At 47.7% G+C, this 20,796-nt stretch overlaps 1 protein-coding gene and 1 long non-coding RNA gene across 2 annotated transcripts in view; both read left to right on the forward strand.

Moving 5' to 3' along the window:
- LOC311528578 (E3 ubiquitin-protein ligase TRIM39-like) overlaps positions 1–20,796 on the forward strand; it is a gene marked incomplete at both ends in the record, with an annotated part of 424,825 nt that overhangs the window by 356,025 nt on the left and 48,004 nt on the right. The gene's annotated exons all lie outside the window — the stretch shown is intronic.
- Positions 1,370–7,368, forward strand: LOC311528169. The gene is made up of 3 exons (XR_014713534.1): positions 1,370–1,698; positions 7,020–7,133; positions 7,237–7,368. It is a non-coding gene; the product is annotated as an uncharacterized lncRNA (long non-coding RNA).

A 20,796-nucleotide genomic window follows, 5' to 3' on the forward strand; every position in this document is an offset into this window, starting at 1 on the left:
AAAAGGGTGGGAGTTATACTTTGATGGATTTCTTTTTTGATTGGGAGAGTAAAGTTTCCATCTCTCCCTGAGCAGTGACTTCCTAAGTTGCAGACACTAGGGAGATGGCTGAAAGACAAATCTAAATGGTGGTTCTAGCAACGTCACTCTCTCCCACCGCCACTCTCACTGGCCCACTGGAAGCAGTCACTTTGCCCCCACAGCTCCCTCCATATAAGCAGTGCAGCTGGCTGGAGAAGAAAATGCACATTCTCCTGGGTCTGTGCCTGTGCCCTTCTCCCCACACACTTAGCTCACCTTTGCACGTATCCTTCCCGAGAGCAGGAAAATGAAAGGAGGCAGTTGATTCCACTGCCCCCTTACCTGTGCTCCACCTGTCCACATGGGTTGCAGCATTCTTATTCTGCACAGGCAAGGAGTAACCTCTCTCTGCCGGACCCAGTGAGCCTTACCATGGCATCTACTGGGGGCAGCCAGAACAGCAGTCCTACCCTAGCAGCTGAGTGCTTTCAACAGTGGCGTCTAGCGGCAGCATCAGCTATAGCTCAGCCAGGCGCCGGAGCTGCCGGGCCAAACAAAAAATTTAAATGTCACCCTGCCTGGTGCATGCCTACGCCTCCTTAGGGAGGTGGGCCCCACAGCTTGAGAACTTCTGCCCTGCTCCCTTCAAGGGCACCAAGAGACACCAGCTTTCCTTGAGCATTTTGATCTTTATCAGATATATACAAAGGAAGAGACAGGTGTTGTTCCTAGGGAAACTCTCCAGCCTCCACGCTGTCTGCCGGATCTCTATTCTGAACAAGCAAGAGCTACTTCACACTAAGATGGGAACTGCCACTCCTCAGCGGATAGAAAACTAGGGTGCCCATGTGCTCTGTTTTTCCGGGACAGTCCTTTTTTTAAGCCTTGTTCCGGCCATCCTGACTTTTTTTTTTAGCAAAAATGGGCATTTGTCCCGTTTGCTCTTGCCGATTGAACAAGTTTCCCACTTTTGTCCAAAATGTAGGGTGCGGAGGAACAGGAGGGAGGGGAGCAGCTCAAGTGAGCAGCAATGCCAATGCTAGCCTCACATGGGGGGCGAGCTGCGATACCAGCTCCAGCCTCGTGGGGGGGGAGGGGGCGGGGGGAGCGGCTCAGGCCAGCCCCGCATAGGGGTGGAGGGAGGGCTTTGGCTAGCCTCACACGGTATCCCATTTCCCCTTTGGGAAATATGGTCACTCTACAGAAACCCCGCAATTTCTAAGATGGCAAAATGCTGTGTGTGTGTGTAGGGGTCGGCAGAATCATTACCCAGAGGTAAACAACGGCCAGCCTCTGCCAGGCTAATGGCTACTCTGCATGTGTGGGATGAGCGGTGAGAGAGAGGTCAGTAGCTGACTGGTCACAGCCTGCTCAGACGGGTTACAACTAGTTCTACAGATTAGCGCTGTCCGTCATCGCTGGGAGAGAATGGCTGATACTGAGCATCTGCGAATGAGGTAGTGGCTGCTAAGAACAGAAAGACCTATGAGGAAGGAGCCAAAGTGCAGAATAAAAAAACAGCTGCCAGGAAGTAGATATGGATTTGGAGAGAGCGCAGCTGCAGGGAGACGGAGGTAGGAATTGACAGTCAGCAAGAACTGCTGGAAGAGCTGCCAGAGGGAGAGAGCGCCAGGCCGACCAAGAGGGCAGAAGAACAGCTGGAAAGACAGTTTTGAGGTCTGAAGGAAGCTGAGGTAGCAACAGTGATACAGTAACGAACGCAGGACAGAGTGAGGAAAGCGGCTGCGAGCAGGGCAGAGAAGCAGGCAGCAACTGCAAGTTAAAGGGGTACCCATGGATTTATAAAGGAAGCCGGCTGTTTTAAATTATAGAGCAGGATAGTATATAGGACTGGCGTGTGTGTGTGTGTGCTTATAAGAATGCAGAAAACTCTGTTATTGATTGCAATGGACCTATGTAATCCTTAAAGCGCTTTCAAAACCTGCTGCCAGCGATTGTTTGCAAACTGCCGATTTGTAACAAAGTGCTTCGCTTAGACTCGTTTAAACAGCGTGCCATTGTAGTTTGAATGCTCTTTCCACTTGCACTAGGGGATTTGGGTAAGGGTCTTTGTGCCTTGTTTAGGATTTTTAGACTGTAGTGTATGAGGGATTACTAGCTTCGTTAATAAAAGGAGACTGTTTTGGAAAAGAATACTGCCTGTATCAATTACTTCATCGGATTGTTATATCCGGGTCCTTTAGTGTTTCTCTTAACAGCCCTGGAAACTTATACCTCCGGAAGGACAGCCTAAGGGGGCAACAGGGAGGTTTTTCCTGGAATGGCCAAGAATCCATTTTTCGGGGTAACAAAATGAGTCAATATGGAAGGCTGCGGAGGGGCTACAAATTCCTCATTTACACAGCTCCAGAGGCCCAAACACCCTGACACTTCTCTCTTCCGCTGCCTTACCTGGAGTGTCAGGTGTAGGGCCCTGCACGCAAGTGTAGGTATTGCAGATTCGCCCTCAGGAACTAGAGAGGTCCAGCAGGGAGACATTAACCTTCTTCTTCAACCCAGGAGGATGCTTAGCCCTGGTCTACACTGGGTGGGGGCAGATATGCAAAATAGCGTAGCTGAAGTTGGCGTATCTTAGGTCGATTTACCTGGCCGTGAGGACGGCGGCGAGTCAACTGCTGCCACTCCCCCGTCGTCTCCGTTTCCACCTCTCATGAGCTGGAGTTCCAGAGTCCACGGGGAGCGCGTTTGGGGATCAATTTATCATGTCTAGACGCGACACGATAAATCGATCCCCGATAGATCGATCACTACCTGCCAATCCGGAGTGAAGGCCTGCCCTGATGTTTTGCTGTTCTTACGCATTAAAGAAAAGTGTGTGTGTGTGTAAGCCTGACACAGATATGTTTTTTCCCCTGCAGATTAGATTTTTGGCCCTTTCTATAGAGAAAGCTGAGCAATCTGGGTTTTTATCTGATGCTGGTTTCAAGGTCTGTGATGGGCAAAGTTCATATGAAATCAGAGCGGGATTTATATGTGTGGGTCTAGAAATAGCCCTGGCAGAAAGTGCTTCAACATGAGCTTCTGTTTCCCTATTCTCTGAGACTACAGACGATCCAAACATGGATGTGACTGGAATGGACTAACGACAGTGCACTATTAATCAGTTCTTATTAGTGAAATGCTCTCAAGTTTGGCTAACTGTATTTGCTCTATTCTAAGTTAATTTTAGTTATGAAAATGTTGCTGTGGCTCAGTCTGTTATATTTTTGTTTCTCTGTGGCACTTTGGTTTTATTAATAAAGCTAACCAATTTATTTGAGCATAAGCTTTGGAGCTCACGAAAGCTTATGCTCAAATAAATTGGTTAGTCTCTAAGGTGCCACAAGCACTCCTTTTCTTTTTGCGAATACAGACTAACACGGCTGTTACTCTGAAACCTGTCATTAATAAAACTGTATGCTGCCCAGCATGGGCACTTGAAGATAGGCTCAGAAGCGGTTTTCTGCAGTCTCGTGTTCTTCTGTTCATTATAAATATATCAGCGTGGTTCCCAAGCTGCCTCGGAACCAAGTGTTCTGGGTCCTTTTGAAAGGTTCTGGGCTGGAATGGGCTAATAACCATGCGTTGTTAGTGGGTTCCTATTACTGAAATGTTGTTCTTAGGTGTCTGTAACTTGATCCAGTGTTTTTGTGCAGGTTTCAGAGTAGCAACCATGTTAATCTGTATCCACAAAAAGAAAAGGAGGACTTGTGGCACCTTAGAGACTAACAAATTTATTTGAGCATAAGCTTTTGTGAGCTACAGCTCACTTCATCGGATGCATTTTTGTTTTTGTGCAATAATTGTATTTATTAAAATGCCATTCTGGCTTTTACGCCATGCCAATAGATGCACAGGGGAACACTGACTCCCCTAGCTAAGGAGGAGAACAGCTTCTTGTGTGAAAGTCAGTGATTCTGTGTGCTCTACAATCCTCGTGCAGGTGCGTATTGGTTTGAAATGTGGTGTGCCCTTTAAGAGGGAGCAGATTCTGAGATCTGAGGCTGCAGGGACCATCTCTGAACTAAGGGCAGCAGCTCTGGAACTCACCGAGATGGGGTGAGGAGGGGCGGTTTGTGCAGAGTCCAGCTTTCTCCTGCCAGTCCCCTGCAACAAACAAATCCCTGTCACCCTCCTCAGCCTGCCTCCCCACTGCCCACGCATCCCCGTGTCTAAGCCTTGGTCTGTTCCCATTCCTGCACAAAGACATCCCCCTATGAGCTCCTTCCTCTGTCTCCTGCACTCCCGACATCCCCGTCCAATCTTAGGCCTCCCTCCTGCCTCCATCCCGCTTATCCCCCTGCACCCTCCTCAATCTGCCTCCTAGCTGCTGTCACAGATCCACAGGATCGGTGCTACACCCCCTAGCTTTTAAACAGTCCCTTGGAGCAGTGGTTCTCCACCAGGGGCACACATATCCCTGGGTGTACACAGGGGTCTTCTAGGTGGTACCAATTCATCCAGATCACTGTCTCTCAGCCTGGTGATTGCACCCGCCCTGGGGGGTCACAGGATGGTTTTAGGGGGGTCCAAAGTGCAGGGCTGGCATTAGGAGATGGCAAGCAGGGCAATTGCCCAGAGCCCCCATACCAAAGGGGGCCCTGCAAAGCTAAGTTACATGCTTCAGCCCTGGGCAGCGTTCCCCGGCATTCAGGAGATGCTGGGAGGGAGGCGAAGGAGTTGAGGGACGGGGAGGAGTTGATCCGTGGGGCCCGTAGACCCCCTGGAGTACCCTTGCAGATCCCCAGGGTCCGCAGACCCCAGTTTGAGAAACGCTGCCCTAGAGTGATCCAACTCTGCTTCTTCATGCTGTGTCCTCTGCCCAGTGAGCCAGGGTCCCAGGCAGAGACCTGTCCACTCTGCAAGGCCCAGTGCACCTCAGCCAGGATTTGCAGTGATACTCAGCAGCCCTTTCCAAACGAAAGCAGGGTTTTTTTAGTAGGGCTGTCAATTAATGGCTGTTAACTCACGTGATTAACTCAAAAAAATTAATTGGGATTAAAAAAATGTGGATTTTATTTACATTTTCAAATATATTGATTTCAATTACAATACAGAATACAAAGTGTACAGTGTTCACTTTAGATTATTTTTATTACAAATATTTGCACTGTAAAATGATAAACAAAAGAAATAGTATTTTGCAATTCATCTCCTACAAGTACTGTAGTGCAATTACTTTATCATGAAAGTGCAGCAGAGAAATGTAGATTTTTTTTGTAACATAACTGCACCTAAAAACAAAACAATGTTCAACTTTAGAGCCTACAAGTCCACTCAGTCCTACTTCTTGTTCAGCCAATCGCTAAAACAAACAATTTTATTTACATTTACAGGAGATAATGCTGCCTGCTTCTTATTTACAGTGTCATCTGAAAGTGAGAACAGGCATTCACAAGGCACTGTTGTAGACCACATTACAAGACATTTACATGCCAGATATGCTAAACAGATGTATGCCCCTTCATGCTTCGATAGCCATTCCAGAGGACATGCTTCCTGCTGATGATGCTTATTAAAAAAATAATGCATTAATTAAATTTGTGACTGAACTCCTTGTGGGAGAATTGTATGTTCCCTGCTCCGTTTTACCGGCATTCTGCCATATGTTTCATGTTATAGCACTCTCAGATGATGACCCAGCACATGTTCTCATAGACTCATAAACTTTAAGGTCAGAAGGGACCATTATGATAGTCTAGTCTGACCTCCTGCATATTTGGGGTCGGGAAGGAATTTTTCTCCAGGGCAGATTGGAAGAGGCCCTGGGGGTTTTTCGCCTTCCTCTGTAGCATGGGGCACGGATCACTTGCTGGAGGATTCTCTGCACCTTGAAGTCTTTAAACCATGATTTGAGGACTTCAATAGCTCAGACATAGGTGAGAGGTTTATTGCAGGAGTGGGTGGGTGAGATTCTGTGGCCTGCATTGAGCAGGAGGTCAGACTAGATGATCATAATGGTCCCTTCTGACCTTAATATCTATGAATCTATGAGTGCAGGGGACTGGACTTCGTGACCTTGCGAGGTCTCCTCCAGTCCTACAATTCTATGATTCTGTGAAAACAATGGGAGCTGGTGGCCACCTTCACTCGGGACAGCCTCTCTTCCACATGCCAAAGGGTAGTGAAATAGTGGCCATCTTGAGTAAGGGCATTTTGACATCAGGCCCTCCCTCACAATGGGAGAAGGTGGCCATTTCGAATAAGGGAAAATGTGCGATTTCATTGCCAGGAATGGTGCGATCATGAGAAATTTTTCAAATCCCAGATAAGCACTGTGAGATCCAGGATAAAATCACCAGAGTTGGCAGCTCTGGGCATCTCAGTTTCAGCATAGTAACATCATGCTTTTCATCTTATCTTTCTGAAATTTCACCCCTCCTCCCAGCCCCCGGGACTGTTCCTTCTCTCTGTGGCTGAGGGGGATGTTCCCAGCTCTTTCTGTGACTGAGCTGGGGGGACTGTGGCTGGGACAGCAGGCTGTAAGTGGGGGACTCTTGTTGTTGATACAGATGCTGGTGACCTTTGAGGAGGTGGCTGTGTATTTCACCTAGGGGGAATGGGCCCTGCTGGACCCGGGTCAGAGAGCTCTCTACAGGGACATCATGCAGGAGAACTATGAGAACGTGATCTCACTGGTTAAGGATTCCTGTCCCCTTGATGTTAGAAACTGGGCATCTTTGACATGCCCAGGTCGGCTTCTCCCCAGGGTTCTTCCCTGATCCCTTAGATTTCAGGAGAATCAGTCCCATAGTCCCAGGCTCAGCATGGTTAGGAAGGTGTAAAGAGTTTGCACAGTGATGCTGTACCAGAGTCATAAAATCCCCCAGTGAGTGGAGATCCCAGAATCCCCTTCTGCCCTCCCCAAAGGCTCTCCAGGAACACTTCCTATCCCTTTGGTTTATACAAGGGCACCCACTCACCCAGCATACCTGGAAACAGCTGTCTGAGAACAACGGTAAAACTCAGCTCTCACTTCATTTCTTTTCCCGGACCAGGTTTTCCAATTCCCAAGCCCAGTGCGGTCTCCCAGCTGGACCGAGGGGAAGAGCCATGGGTCCCCAATGTCCAAGGGTCCCAGGCTAGAGAGATCCTGAGAAACATCCCCAGAGGTGAGAAATTGGTTAAACGGATATCATTCTTCCCAGCCATTGTTTTGGTTTGTGTCCCCACTTCCCCGTTCCATTTTCTGACCTTCCCATTCCCCCCACACAGGGACTGACTCCTGTCCGGATTCTCTCTGTCCCAGCAGGTGATGAGATGGTGAGTGAAGAGAATCCTTGTCCAGCAGGTCCTGAGAGAATGGAACCAAAGGGGACGTTGTTGGGAAGGTGTGAAGTGGATGATCCCCAGAGTCCTGGGCAGGGACAAGCCCCAGAAACTCAGTGCAGGCCAGAGAAGCAGCAGGGAAACCCTCCAGGGAAGACACTGGGTGAATCCACTCACCGAGGGGGAGGTTCAGAGGATCCCAATGAGGCCACGATCCAGCAGAGAACCTGCACTAAGGAGAAGCGGTTTGAATGTGCCGAGTGCAGGAAACGCTTCAGTTGTAAAGAACACTTTATTAGACATCAGAGATCTCACATGGGAGAGACCCCCATCACTGCCCTGAGTGTGGGAAACAATTCAATGACCAATCAATCCTTATTAGACATCAGTGAACCCACACAGGAGAGAGACCCCATAAGTGCCCTGACTGCGGGAAATGTTTCAGTCAGAGGTCAGGCCTTATTACGCATCAGACGATCCACACGGGAGAGAAATGGCATAAATGCCCTGACTGTGGACAAACCTTCACTCAGAGAGGGCATGTGACCAGATATCGGAGGACTCACACGGGCGAGAGACCCTACTGATCCCCCAGTGTGGAAAAAGTTTCACTTCCACCTCCGACATTATTGTACACCAGAGAGTCCACACGGGAGAGAAACCCTATAACTGCCCCGACTGTGGGAGAAGCTTCAGTCACAGCCATCACCTTACTGACCATCGGAGAATCCACACAGGAGAGAGACCCTATATCTGCCCCGACTGTGGGGAGAGCTTCAAAAGTAAATCTGGCTTCAAAGTCCATCGGAGAAGGCACACGGGAGAGTGCCCCTATCAATGTTCCATCTGTGGAGAAAGATACAAGACCAGGACCTCTCTAACACCACCCATGAAACGCCATACAGACTAGTGCCGGCCACTTCCCCTCCTCTTCTCTCTGCATCTGTAGAGATGGGAAGAATCATGGGGACAATGAACAGTTGCCCAATTCCCTAGAGAATCAAGTGGCACCACTATTGACATGTATGCCGTGTGTCTCAATAAGATGGAGGCACCAGGCGAGTGACATTATTATTATTACTGTATTGCAGTATTCTCTAACCCTCTCCCATCCCTTCCCGGCTATCTCTGTCAGGGGCAGGCTGAAGGATTTAGCTGAAGTTCCTTGTCCCTGTTTTCAGCCCAGGGCTCCGTTCACATTATTGCACACTGAGATTATTCCTGAAATTGCTGCCCTGGGAGGCATTTTCTCCCCATTTCTGCATGGGGTGGTGGGGAGAGGTCTGAAATTTCTGGGAAGTCAGGTGTCTGTGGAGTCTTTATTGCTTATTGAATGATTTTCTCAGTATTGTTCAGTTATTTGTTCCTTCCCCCAAAATAAGATGCAAATAAAACTTCTGGCAAATCTCATTTTCCTGAGCAGCCTGGGAATTTCATTGGTTCTTGAGCTCTGGGAGGGGGAGAGGCCAAGTGTCCCAGACTGGGCAAGTTGTCTCCCTCTGCAGGAATCACTCATTCGCCCATGTGCAGCCCTTTCACTGATGTCTCGGCCCATCCAGCTTTAGAAGCGGAAATGCAGGTACATCCACGTCTTTGCTCTTGCAGCTCTGATGGCCTCTGGCTTGATCTTTGGGTCTTCCCTTCCCCTCCACAAGGGGTTGAATTGGGGCAGGAGAGAAACAGCCTCAGAAATAGAATCCAGGAGCCCTGGCCGGGTGGCAGCCTCAGAGGACACACACAGCTGGAGACGATGGGTAGATGGACATTTCTAGATGGGGAGCAGCCCATCTCTGTCTCTCCAGCAGCGTCTCCAGCATCTGTCCCAGCTGCTGTGTGACTCCAGGGCAGAATTGTGACATTTCCCATGGACACAGAGCAGCTGCAGGGCCAGAACATCCTGTGTGTGTAAGATGGCAAAGCTGGGTAGGTGGGGGTGAGAATAATTTGCCATGCAGAGACCGTATGGGAGGGCAGACATGGGCAGCACGACTGGCTGAGGGAGACTGACAAGAGGCCGGGAGTCGGAGCCAAGGACCCAGGAGTTTTCCATGTGATAAAACATCAGCAAAGGCCAGTGTGATTCTCAGGCAAAGGCAGCCCACAGAGCGGAGCAGGGCGGGGAGAGTCACTCTAGTCTCTGCACAGCTCTGGGGACACCCACCTGGGAGCCTGGACCCAGCTGGCTGCCCTGGGCCCTGAACTGCCAGGATCCTGGTATTCCTGTTTCATGGCTCCCATTCTGGGGGATTTCTTAATGAAACAGGATGGTGCCCAAAGAACTCCTGAGAGGGGAAAGTTGCTTCAGGCACTCTTCTGTGGGGCTGCAGAGAACCGGGAATCTCCCAGGTGTTTGCCAGATCAAATTCATTAGTGCCGTATCTTCGTAATTTACCATACTGCTCATGAAATATGCACACTTTGCAACAGCAGTACAAAAGATAACATGGATAGAGATCCAACCCTGCTCCCAAATGCAAATTACACATAGAAACAGCCCATGAGACAATAAAAATACACCTACAGAAATGAATATGTGGATCCATTTAGTGCATAAAGAAAATGAATTTCACCCAGTTCCTTTCCTGGTTTAGTCACTGACCCGGCAAATAGAGCAACTGCCCGTGTCACTGAAATGGACCAATGTTCTTCTTTTTGAGCCAACAAGGCAAAACACATCTGTGCCAAGGCTGGAGAGAGTTGCTTATTGCCCTCCGGTAACAATGAAAATTACAAAATAATGTGGCAAATCTTTACCCTGGTGAGACCTGCTTAGGCATAAATGGTTGGGCCTCTTCAGTGCCAGGATATTTCCCCTCCTCCTGAGTGAGCCGACAGCCTGGTTTGGAGACTTTGCTCTGTAAATGCCCTCCTTAGGTTATTACTCTTCAGCATTTCCAAATATTGAACGGATGGGACCATTTCAAATAGTTGCTGTTGGTTTGTGCTTGTAGGGAACTCTTTTCATAGGTTTTATGCTACAATATAATATTTTTAAATAAAAACAGAGTTTTAAACATAGCTTTACTTTTTCTTACAATGGAGTATAGTTAGGCCCTATTTCTGAAAGGCAGTGATAAACTCATTTTATTTACACTCTTAAGCCTATATTGCAAAGGTCTGGAATTGGTGGTTACCTATTAACTGCAATTGTTTGCCCTAAGTTTAAACAACGTCTGATTAACACACAACTGTAGCGCTACAAAAGTGTCACAACATTTTATTGGCACATACTTACTGCCCCATTAGTGTCATAAATTTTTTTTTCCCCCTTGCAATTCAAAAACTTTTCTAGGGCACTAGCAATCAACCAGTTGAACTGATAGAGAACCAGAAAGAATGACTGAATTCTCACTGGCTTAAGAATAACCATAAAAAACCCCAGACGTGCTATCAGGAGCCATTTTGCCTTAGATCTCTAAGGGTGTGTCTACACAGCAGTTAGACATCTGTGGTTGGCCCATGCCCTGTGGTTGGCTCTAGCTCCGGGGCTGTTTAATTGCAGTGTAGACTTCTGGACGCCAGCTGAGACCTGGGGGGCTGTGAGGTGGGAGAGTCCCAGAGCTCAGGCTGCAGGGAGCTTGGAAATCTACACAACTCTTAAACAGCCCCCAGGTTCAGTCAGGTGGTACAGGCCAGCTATAGATGTCTAACTATAGTGCAAGCACTAAGGCTATGCCAGTGGATAGCTGGATATTGGGTTGCATGTCTGAGAAGAGTATGTTCTCAAGTTGAGAAGGGTGAAGGCATGGGTTCCCAAAATATGGGCCACGGCCCCCCACTCCTGGGTGGTCCACTGGTGCAACTGCATGCTCCAGTCAAGCTCTTAATAAATGTTTAATACCGTGTGACTCATATAAGCTAAGTAAACGCTACATAAATGTCGTGTTTTGAGCTGTATATGTTGGACAGAACATAGAAAAAACTTTCTTTCTTTCTTTCTTTCTTTCTTTCTTTCTTTCTTTCTTTCTTTCTTTCTTTCTTTCTTTCTTTCTTTCTTTCTTATTTTTTTTTAAAGAAGCTGCAATATGGCCAGTTTAATTCTTGTGAGTACAGCGGTGCATATTACTGCAAAGTGACCTAGCAACGTACACACAAGTCTGCCATTTACAACTGTAAAAAACAGCCAGCAGTATTTCAGTCTAATCAGGGGGGGTCACGTTTTTTTTTTGGAAAAGGTTTTGAGAAGAGTGCATGGGTGGAGAAGATCATCAAAGTCATGGACCAGCTACAGCAAAACGAAATGAGCCAGCCAATAACATAAAGTAAGTGTAAAAATGTAAGATGAGACATAATTGAAGTTTGGAGTCTTCTTTATGGGGTCAGATGAGAACCCATTGCTTCAGTGTGTTATAAAGCAAAAGGAAACCTGCACATTGTTTAGTCACAGTGTTATAGTTTATATCGATGTAACAGTTAGGATTATTTTTCCTCCAGAATTGTGACTACTGAGCCACTGTGCCTATTGCAGCTGCACAGGCAGACCTCGGGGGAAAAGTTTGGGGACCCCTGGGTGAAGGGCGTAGGCCACCATGTAGAACAAGTGCATAAAATCGTTCATGATGAATTTCTTGTAGTGTTGAATTCAACTTTTATAAAACTATTAGTGGGCAAAATCCTGAACTTCAAGAATGAAAAACATTATTGACTTAAATACGAAAAGAAATCATTATCAAAGAGTTCAGGGCCTGCCTGGCAGGGCAGCTGAGGGGGAGGGGGGCAAAGAGGGCAGCTGCCCCAGGGCCCAGTGATTTAAAAGGGCCTGGGGCTCCCAGCCCCTGCCGCCGCCACAGCAGTAGTGGCAGTGACTGGAGCCCTGGGCCCTTTAACTCATAACAGGAGCCCCAGGTGCTGCACGCTGGACAGTGCTGAAAGGCTGGCTGGGGGAGGCTAGCCCCCAGCCCCGCCACTTCTGCCTGAGGCCCCGCCCCTTCCAGCATACGTGGGGGAAGAGAAAGGCCGAGCCATGATGCCAACATCCCTCATTTTGTACCCTCAATCCATGTGCCTGTATGTCACTTGCCCAGATATGTCTTGGTGAGCTTCGCTGTGTCACAATGATGGACTAACCCCCCATTTATATTTACATATCTGACGAGACATACAGGTGCATTGTCACTAACAATTTACAGCATGCAGTGTCATTAAGAGATTGCTGGCAATGTTCATTTTTAAATTTCTAACTATGAATGGGCTCCCCCATCAGTTCCTGCAACCCTGGCTGGCTGGCAGACCTCTGTGTGAGTTAAGCAGCAGGCAGTCTGCCAGGGAACCTCCACCAAGTGTCTCTATTACCCTTTATGGTGCATCACAACCTAGCAGCAGTTATGTGGCCCCACCTTCCTGCTCCCTGGTTCAGCCTTTTATACTGCTGCTTTCTTCTCAGCGCTGAACTAGTGACCTCATCAGGCCCCCTACAGGTGCCAGTGATCCCCTCTGTCCTTCCAAACCCAAACTACTCTGTCCCTCCTCCTCTAACTGCACCCGGTGCCCTGGGTGCTGGCTTTCAAAGGGCTCAGCTTGTAGCTGCTAACAGCCCCATCACAAGGCCATGATTGTGTAGGTGACCATGCAGTGACAATAACACCAAATGTAAACTGTTACCTCGTTATTATATTCAGAACCCAGATCTGCCAGTATCTGCTCTGGACAGCCATGCTGATATATAATTTTCACATGTTCTCTTTCTACCTCATGTGCTGTCAAGTTGGAGCGCATTAAATCAGCCCTGGGCACTCTAAACTGGAGGTGTGCACACTGGCAAGGCACTTAGAGCGCCCTGACACCACGGCTGGAGCACTCCTGGTAATCCACCTCGGCGAGAGGCGTAGAGCTTTCTGCGCCCGGGCCAAAGCGCCGCGGTTCCAGTGTGGATGCCCTGCTCTTTTGCTGCACTCTCATCGGCCTCCAGGACATGTCCCACAATGCCTGTTCTAGCCACTCTGGTCATCGGTTTGAACTCTACTGTCCTGGCCTCAGGTGATCAACTGTCAGACCTGCCCTTAAAATTCTCTGGGAATTTGGAAAGTCTCCTTCCTATTTATTCAGCAAGGCGTAGAGTGCTCTCTGCGCATCTTTCCAGGTGACCATGCCTCCACGTGCCAGGCGATCCCCAGCTGTTACCAGATGTGCCCGTTACTTTGGAGTATGCTCATTTATTAGGGTTACTTTTCGGGGGGGAGAAGGGGGCAGGGTTCTGTAATTCTATCGATGTACTGCTTGTGTTTTCATATGGAGCTCTACTTCTCCTTTCTGCAAGTCCCCCCCCCAATGGAGCGATCTTGCAGGACCTAGGTTCCCCAGGGCTGGGTTCCTCCAGCCCCAGAACCAGATGAACACACACACACACATTAACAGAGCAAGTCTGAGTGGACCAGGTCAATCAGCACTTTCAAGCCAACCCCTTATATGCCACAGGTACCGCACAGGAATAGAGTAAGCCTGAGCAGGCGGGGTCAAACAGCACTTCCAGGCTGCCACCCTTGTATGCCCCTGGACTCAATAGTCTGGATCGAGCAGCACTTCCCAGTTGCCACCCTCGTATGTCCCAGGTTCAGCACGTCCCTATCCCCACTTTCACGTTACAATTGTTCTGGTCGTAACCCACTTGATGAGCAAACCCCACAGGATTTTTGGGCGCTACAGAGATCTTTAGCTTAGATAAGAGAAGCGTTGCTGCAGAGTAAATGAGGAAGCTAAAAACACGAAAGAGTAAAGTTCAGAGAGAGAGAGAGAGAGGGAAGCAACCAGCTTAACCATAAAAGTTATTTATTGAATAATAGTGATAACTACACAAGGAGAGCCTAAACAAACAGAGTTTGGATCCATGCATCAGAACACTTACTTGAACATAGGTAGGAGGTTTTGTAGAGAAACAACAATGGTTCAAGGGAGAACACTAGATTTGTTTATCGGTAAACTGATGACTCAAGGTTTTCTTTAGGCTAGACCAGGGGTCTCAAACTCAAATTACCAAGAGGGCCACATGAAGACTAGTACATTGGCCTGAGGGCCACATCACTGACACCTCCCCCCCGCTGCCCCCACCCCGACTCCACCCCTTCCATGAGGCCCTGCTCCTGCCCCATCTCTTCCCATCCCTTCCACGCCCCCATTCCAACCCCTTCCCCAAAGTCCCCACCCCAACTCCGCCCCCTCCCTGCCCCTATTACAACCCCTTCCCCAAATCCCTGCCCTGCCCCGCCTCTTCTCCACCTCCTTCCCTGAGCATGTGACTCCCCGCTCCTCCCCGCTCCCTCCTGGAAAGGGCTAAGTGCCGCCAAACAGCTGTTTGGCGGCAGGAAGCTCCTGGAGGTAGGTAGAGGAGTGGGGACATGATGCGCTGGGGGGGGGTGGCGGGGGAGAGGAGCTTGGTGGCCACAGCAAATAGCTCCGTGGGCCACGTGTTTGAGACCCCTGGGCGAAACAATAGGAGCTGATCACTTTTGGCTATGGATGGTGTTCCTTCCAGGGAACTCACAATGCAATTAGTCTCCTTCAGTATTTTGGACATCAGTCAAGGATTTATTACTAGAATTGGTCTGATAACTGCTGAGCTGGGTGTGTGCAGGCGTAGGTTCATTAACATTTGGAGCAGAGATCCCCCATGATGCCATGCTTCCCTGCTTTTCTGCTCCCAGAGTTCAGTGCGGTTCCTGCCTTGGAATCTCTGTTCTCCATTCTACGTGCTAATGGAGATGCCTCCCTGTCCCATCTCTGATGCAGATGAGGCTATGGGATTTGCCTTAATCTTGTCACCATTGTCAGGAGGGGTCTAGGTGTCTCCCACCACCCTTCACTGCTCTCTGCAAGTCTTTTCTCTGATTGATTTTGGTTCAAGCAGAGGCTGGAGGGGAGAGGTGGGTGTCCTTCGTGGGTCAGACAGGCAGGATACTCCCCAAGAACACAGAGCTGACTAGTATCACAGCATGGAGCAATGCCGAGGGCTAGACCTCTCAGCATTTGGGGAGAAGAGGCTATGCAGTCCCAGCTGCACTCCAGCCGTAGGATTACGATACCTATGGATGATATCAAGGGCCATGACCGAAAGGGGCCATGACTTGCATAACTTGCATAACTTGTCAGCAAGTTAAGGAAGTATGGGCTGGATGAATGCACTATAAGGTGGGTAGAAAGCTGGCTAGATTGTCGGGCTCAACGGGTAGTGATCAATGGCTCCATGTCTAGTTGGCAGCCGGTATCAAGTGGAGTACCCCAAGGGTCGGTCCTGGGGCTGGTTTTGTTCAATATCTTCATAAATGATCTGGAGGATGGTGTGGATTGCACTCTCAGCAAATTTGCGGATGATACTAAACTGGGAGGAGTGGTAGATACGCTGGAGGGGAGGGATAGGATACAGAAGGACCTAGACAAATTGGAGGATTGGGCCAAAAGAAATCTGATGAGGTTCAATAAGGATAAGTGCAGGGTCCTGCACTTAGGACGGAAGAACCCAATGCACAGCTACAGACTAGGGACCGAATGGCTAGGCAGCAGTTCTGCGGAAATGGACCTAGGGGTGACAGTGGACGAGAAGCTGGATATGAGTCAGCAGTGTGCCCTTGTTGCCAAGAAGGCCAATGGCATTTTGGGATGTATAAGTAGGGGCATAGCGAGCAGATCGAGGGACGTGATCGTTCCCCTCTATTCGACATTGGTGAGGCCTCATCTGGAGTACTGTGTCCAGTTTTGGGCCCCACACTTCAACAAGGATGTGGATAATTTGGAGAGAGTCCAGCGAAGGGCAACAAAAATGATTAGGGGACTGGAACACATGAGTTATGAGGAGAGGCTGAGGGAGCTGGGATTGTTTAGCCTGCAGAAGAGAAGAATGAGGGGGGATTTGATAGCTGCTTTCAACTACCTGAAAGGGGGTTCCAAAGAGGATGGCTCTAGACTGTTCTCAATGGTAGCAGATGACAGAACGAGGAGTAATGGTCTCAAGTTGCAGTGGGGGAGGTTTAGATTGGATATTAGGAAAAACTTTTTCACTAAGAGGGTGGTGAAACATTGGAATGCGTTACCTAGGGAGGTGGTTGAATCTCCTTCCTTAGAGGTTTTTAAGGTCAGGCTTGACAAAGCCCTGGCTGGGATGATTTAACTGGGAATTGGTCCTGCTTCGAGCAGGGGGTTGGACTAGATGACCTTCTGGGGTCCCTTCCAACCCTGATATTCTATGATTCTATGATTCTATGATTCTAAGATATTTTCAAAAGCTGGGAGGAGGGAGAGAAACAAAGGGTCTGGGTCTGTCTGTATGCTGCTTTTGCCGGGGACAGAACAGGAATGGAGTCTTTTTTAGTAAGTAATCTAGCTAGATTATGATTATGATTTCTTTAAATGGCTGAGAAAAGAACTGTGCTGAATAGAATGACTATCCCTGTCTGTGTGTCTTTTTTGTAACTTAAGGTTTTGCCTAGAGGGATTCTCTATGTTTTGAATCTAATTACCCTGTAAGGTATCTACCATCCTGATTTTACAGAGGGGATTTCTTTACTTCTATTAAAAGTCTTCTTGTAAGAAAACTGAATGCTTTTTCATTGTTCTCAGATTCCAGGGTTTGGGTCTGAGGTCACCTATGCAAATTGGTGAGGATTTTTACCAAACCTTCCCCAGGAAGTGGGGTGCAAGGGTTGGGAGGATTTTGGGGGGAAAGACGTGTCCAAACTACGTTTCCCAGTAAACCCAGTTAAAGTTTGGTGGTGGCAGTGGAAATTCCAAAGGCAAAGGGTAAAATTAATTTGTACCTTGGGGAAGTTTTAACCTAAGCTGGTAAAAGTAAGCTTAGGAGGTTTTCATGCAGGTCCCCACATCTGTACCCTAGAGTTCAGAGTGGGAGAGGAACCTTGACATGTAGATACTGGACAATCCGGTTCCATAGGTTCCTTGGCAACGCTGCTGTGTTCATTGTCCCATTAAGGGTAACATTCCCACGCCATTGTGCCAGTCTCGTCTCGTAGCTAGTATGCGTGGCGATATCATCGTCGGACTCCTCATCGTCACTTTGTAGTTTAAGGAGTAACTGGATTGCCATTTGTGAGGTGTTAGTGAGACCCATCAGCACATTCCTCACCAGGTCAGGATCCATTCCAACAGACCGAAGTGGCAGACAGAGTGCACAGTACAGAAACCATTGAAAGATGGCGCCAAATGGAGATGGAAGCAGTGGGGCTGCTGGGATGTGAAGAGATGAATGATGGGGCATTGGGACAAGACCCAGGATGCCCCGTGATCCCCCCTTCTGCCTTCCCACAAGCCCTTAGTGGCAGAAGGAGAAGAGGTGCTCTGTGGGATAGCTGCCCAGAGTGCACCGCTCCGAATGCCACTGCAAGTGCCGCAAGTGTGGCCACGCAATTGCGCTGGCAGCGGACGGTGCGAACACACAGCAGCACTTTCCCTGGAGCGCTCTCTGATGGGTGGTTTAACTCCTTGCACTTTACATCTGCACATGTAGACATGGCCTCACTGGCTTAAGCTACACCAAAATAAACCACTCTGGACCATGATAAGCGCTTTGTTGTGCAAGTGTGGTCTTGCACGCGCTCCCTGTGCTCCTGGTAATCCACCTCCACGAGGGGAGTCGATCGGAGACTGTCCACACTAGTGCCTTAAAGCACTTAAACTTGCTGCGCTCGGGGGGTTGATTTTTCACACCCCTGAGCCAGCAAGTTAGAGCGTTTTAACTTGCCAGTGTAGACATGGCCTGAAATTGTTGTTTAAACCAATTTAGTTAAACCAGAGCAAACCCCTGTGTGGATGCTCCTCTTATTTCCTTTTAAATGCATCTTATGGAGGTTTACAATGACCTGATTCCTAGCTGTAGCTCACGAAAGCTTATGCTCAAATAAATTGGTTAGTCTCTAAGGTGCCACAAGTACTCCTTTTCTTTTTATGGCTGATTCAGAAGATGTTGCAAATGGTTTACCAGCCACACACACTATGGGGGTCATGAGAGCCTCACAGACATTCACTTTCCTTTTTTTTAATTTATGTAACCCTTCTGCCTGTCATAGTTGGCAGCAATAAGGGCCAGGTTCAGTATCTAGGGGTTCCATTCCAATAACACAATAGTATCTAGGGGTTCCATTCCAAAACCGGCTCAAGCCCCCACCCACTGACCTGGGGCAAATGTATACCACCCCCGCTGCGCTCCTCCAAGAGGCAATACTTCCCCTCTCGCAAGCACATAGTCTGAGTGTGACAAAAAGCCTTTTAATAACAGAGAGAAACAATGTGGCATTATGTTGGGGAAACACCATGAACAGGATTCATAACACAACCCAGGAGCAAAAAACCCACCCCAAGCAAATTGGGGCATGTCCTTTCCCTTTAGTTCTTGAGTCCAGCAACCCCAAATCATCCAAAGTCCCAAAAGTCCAATGACCCAAAAGTCTCTGTCCCTGGTCAGGGCAGCCCCAGAGTACAAAAGTTTATCTGCAGAGTTTTACCTCCCAACCTGGGTGGAGATTGGGGGGGTTAAGGGGCACCTTACGTGGTCCAAAGCTGATGGCCCCACCCCTCCATGGGGCTCCACTCTGCCAGCCGCCCCATGGGCTGCTCTAGGCCTCCAACAAACTGCTCTGCTCCACCAGCTGCTCCGCGTCCCGCAAACTGCTCCACCATATATCTTCAGGCTCCCCTGTAGTTAGCACAACACTCAGTGATTGCAGCTCTTAGTAAAAAGAAAAGGAGTACTTGTAGCACCTTAGAGACTAATCCATTTATTTGAGCATAAGCTTTCGTGAAGTGAGCTGTAGCTCACAAAACTTATGCTCAAATAAATGGGTTAGTCTCTAAGGTGCCACAAGTACTCCTTTTCTTTTTGCAAATACAGACTAATACAGCTGTTACTCTAAAACCAGCTCTTAGTAAGTTTAGCTCTTTTGTGATTTCAGCTTGTAGTAGGGGAGCCTCAGTTCTGGTGCACCATTAGCCCAAAGTGAATTCAGCTCAGCAGCCTGTAACTAGACTCCTAATGGAATCAAAATTAGCTCTGATATTCCACAGTGGAGAAAGGAGGAAGTGCAATTAGCATGTAAAGCCCTCACCAGGGGGCCCATGCCACCAAGTATTAATACCTGTTCCCAACTTCTCTCAATTCACAGAGAATTGGAACCCATGTTCCTTGCCTAGCGAGTGCTACTGAGTTGATGCCGAGTCCCTCCATCATAACAAAAGGCCAAGTGCAGGTCCACTGTCCTTGTTTCCCATAATCAGGGTAATAACAATTTATTCTTCCTGCCCCAGTAACAGAGACACTGGGGATCCCACAACAGCCAAAGTGACCATTTGGTCAGCTATGGCCTCATTCTAGGCAGGGTGGGTGTGTCTATGCAAATGAGATCAGCCCCTGAAGTTCTTTTCCACAACTTGCCACCAGATGCCTACTTGCACCCCACCACCAGATGTCAGGGTGGAGCTCATCCTGACTCTGCTTACATTTAAATCAGATTTTTGAGGAAAAAACCTATCTAAAGATAGTTTTAATTAAGACTATCATCTTCATCATGGAACAGGGATTATAAATTCTAATTCTATAGTATGAGTTGTCTCATACTATTGAGACAACTCATATATTCATGCCATGTTTAAGAAAAGTTTTGTAAATGAGTTCCAGTAGTTCATGGAGTAGGGACCTAATCTTATGGGGTTCCACAGGCTTCTGTATAGATTATTTAGGTTAATCTTTCTATCTACCCAGTGGGGCTCAGTGCTCAGTCTAGAAGATACCATCAGAGATGCTTAGTTTTGCTGTTCTCAAACTGTGGATTTGTGTCTCCAGAGATAACATGCTTGTTAACAGCAAAAATGTTTTTAAATAAATAAATAATATATAGAGGTGAGAAATAACATACCTCAACTCTATTGTCCCTCTGCAAATTTGTGTACACAGAGTCAATCCCTTACCTCTCTTTAAAAGTGAAAAGTTTCAAAAAGTTCAATGAATAGAAGATTGTTGGGGGCAGAATAGATCTGGACAAGGAGAAGAAGTCTGGAGATAAATGTGAGAAGTGAGGGACATATGCTTTTTTGTTAAAATATTATGTTTGCTGTTGAAGAAAAAAATCAAGAATACTTAACGTTGTTGTTTTAGTTAAGTAAAACAATTTAAATGTCTGTCTAGTGATGTTCTCCTCCTAATACAGCCTGGCAAGAAAATCCTCCAAATATTAATGATTAACTTGTTGAACTGGAGATAGTTCACCTCCCAGTGACTTCATAAATATCTGCTTCAATTATCTTTAGTAAATGAAATAACCAAACCAAACCAAATCATTCATTTTCTGATATAGCTGTAAAACTCATCTGAAAAGTTTTCAAAATAGATCACGGTTTAAAAATGTATAGTGTGTACCTTCTAAAAATGAAACCTACATCTATCTCTGAGTTGTGAAAAATATGTATTAAGGTTATAACAACCAACAAGAATGCACTTTTAGGTAGAAAACCATGATTAAATCGAGTCTTTCTGACCAGTGATTTAAATTGTGATTTAAATCAAATCCACCT

This window comes from Lepidochelys olivacea (assembly GCF_965140295.1).
Source record: "Lepidochelys olivacea isolate rLepOli2 genome assembly, chromosome: 11".
Classification (NCBI taxonomy): domain Eukaryota; kingdom Metazoa; phylum Chordata; order Testudines; family Cheloniidae; genus Lepidochelys; species Lepidochelys olivacea.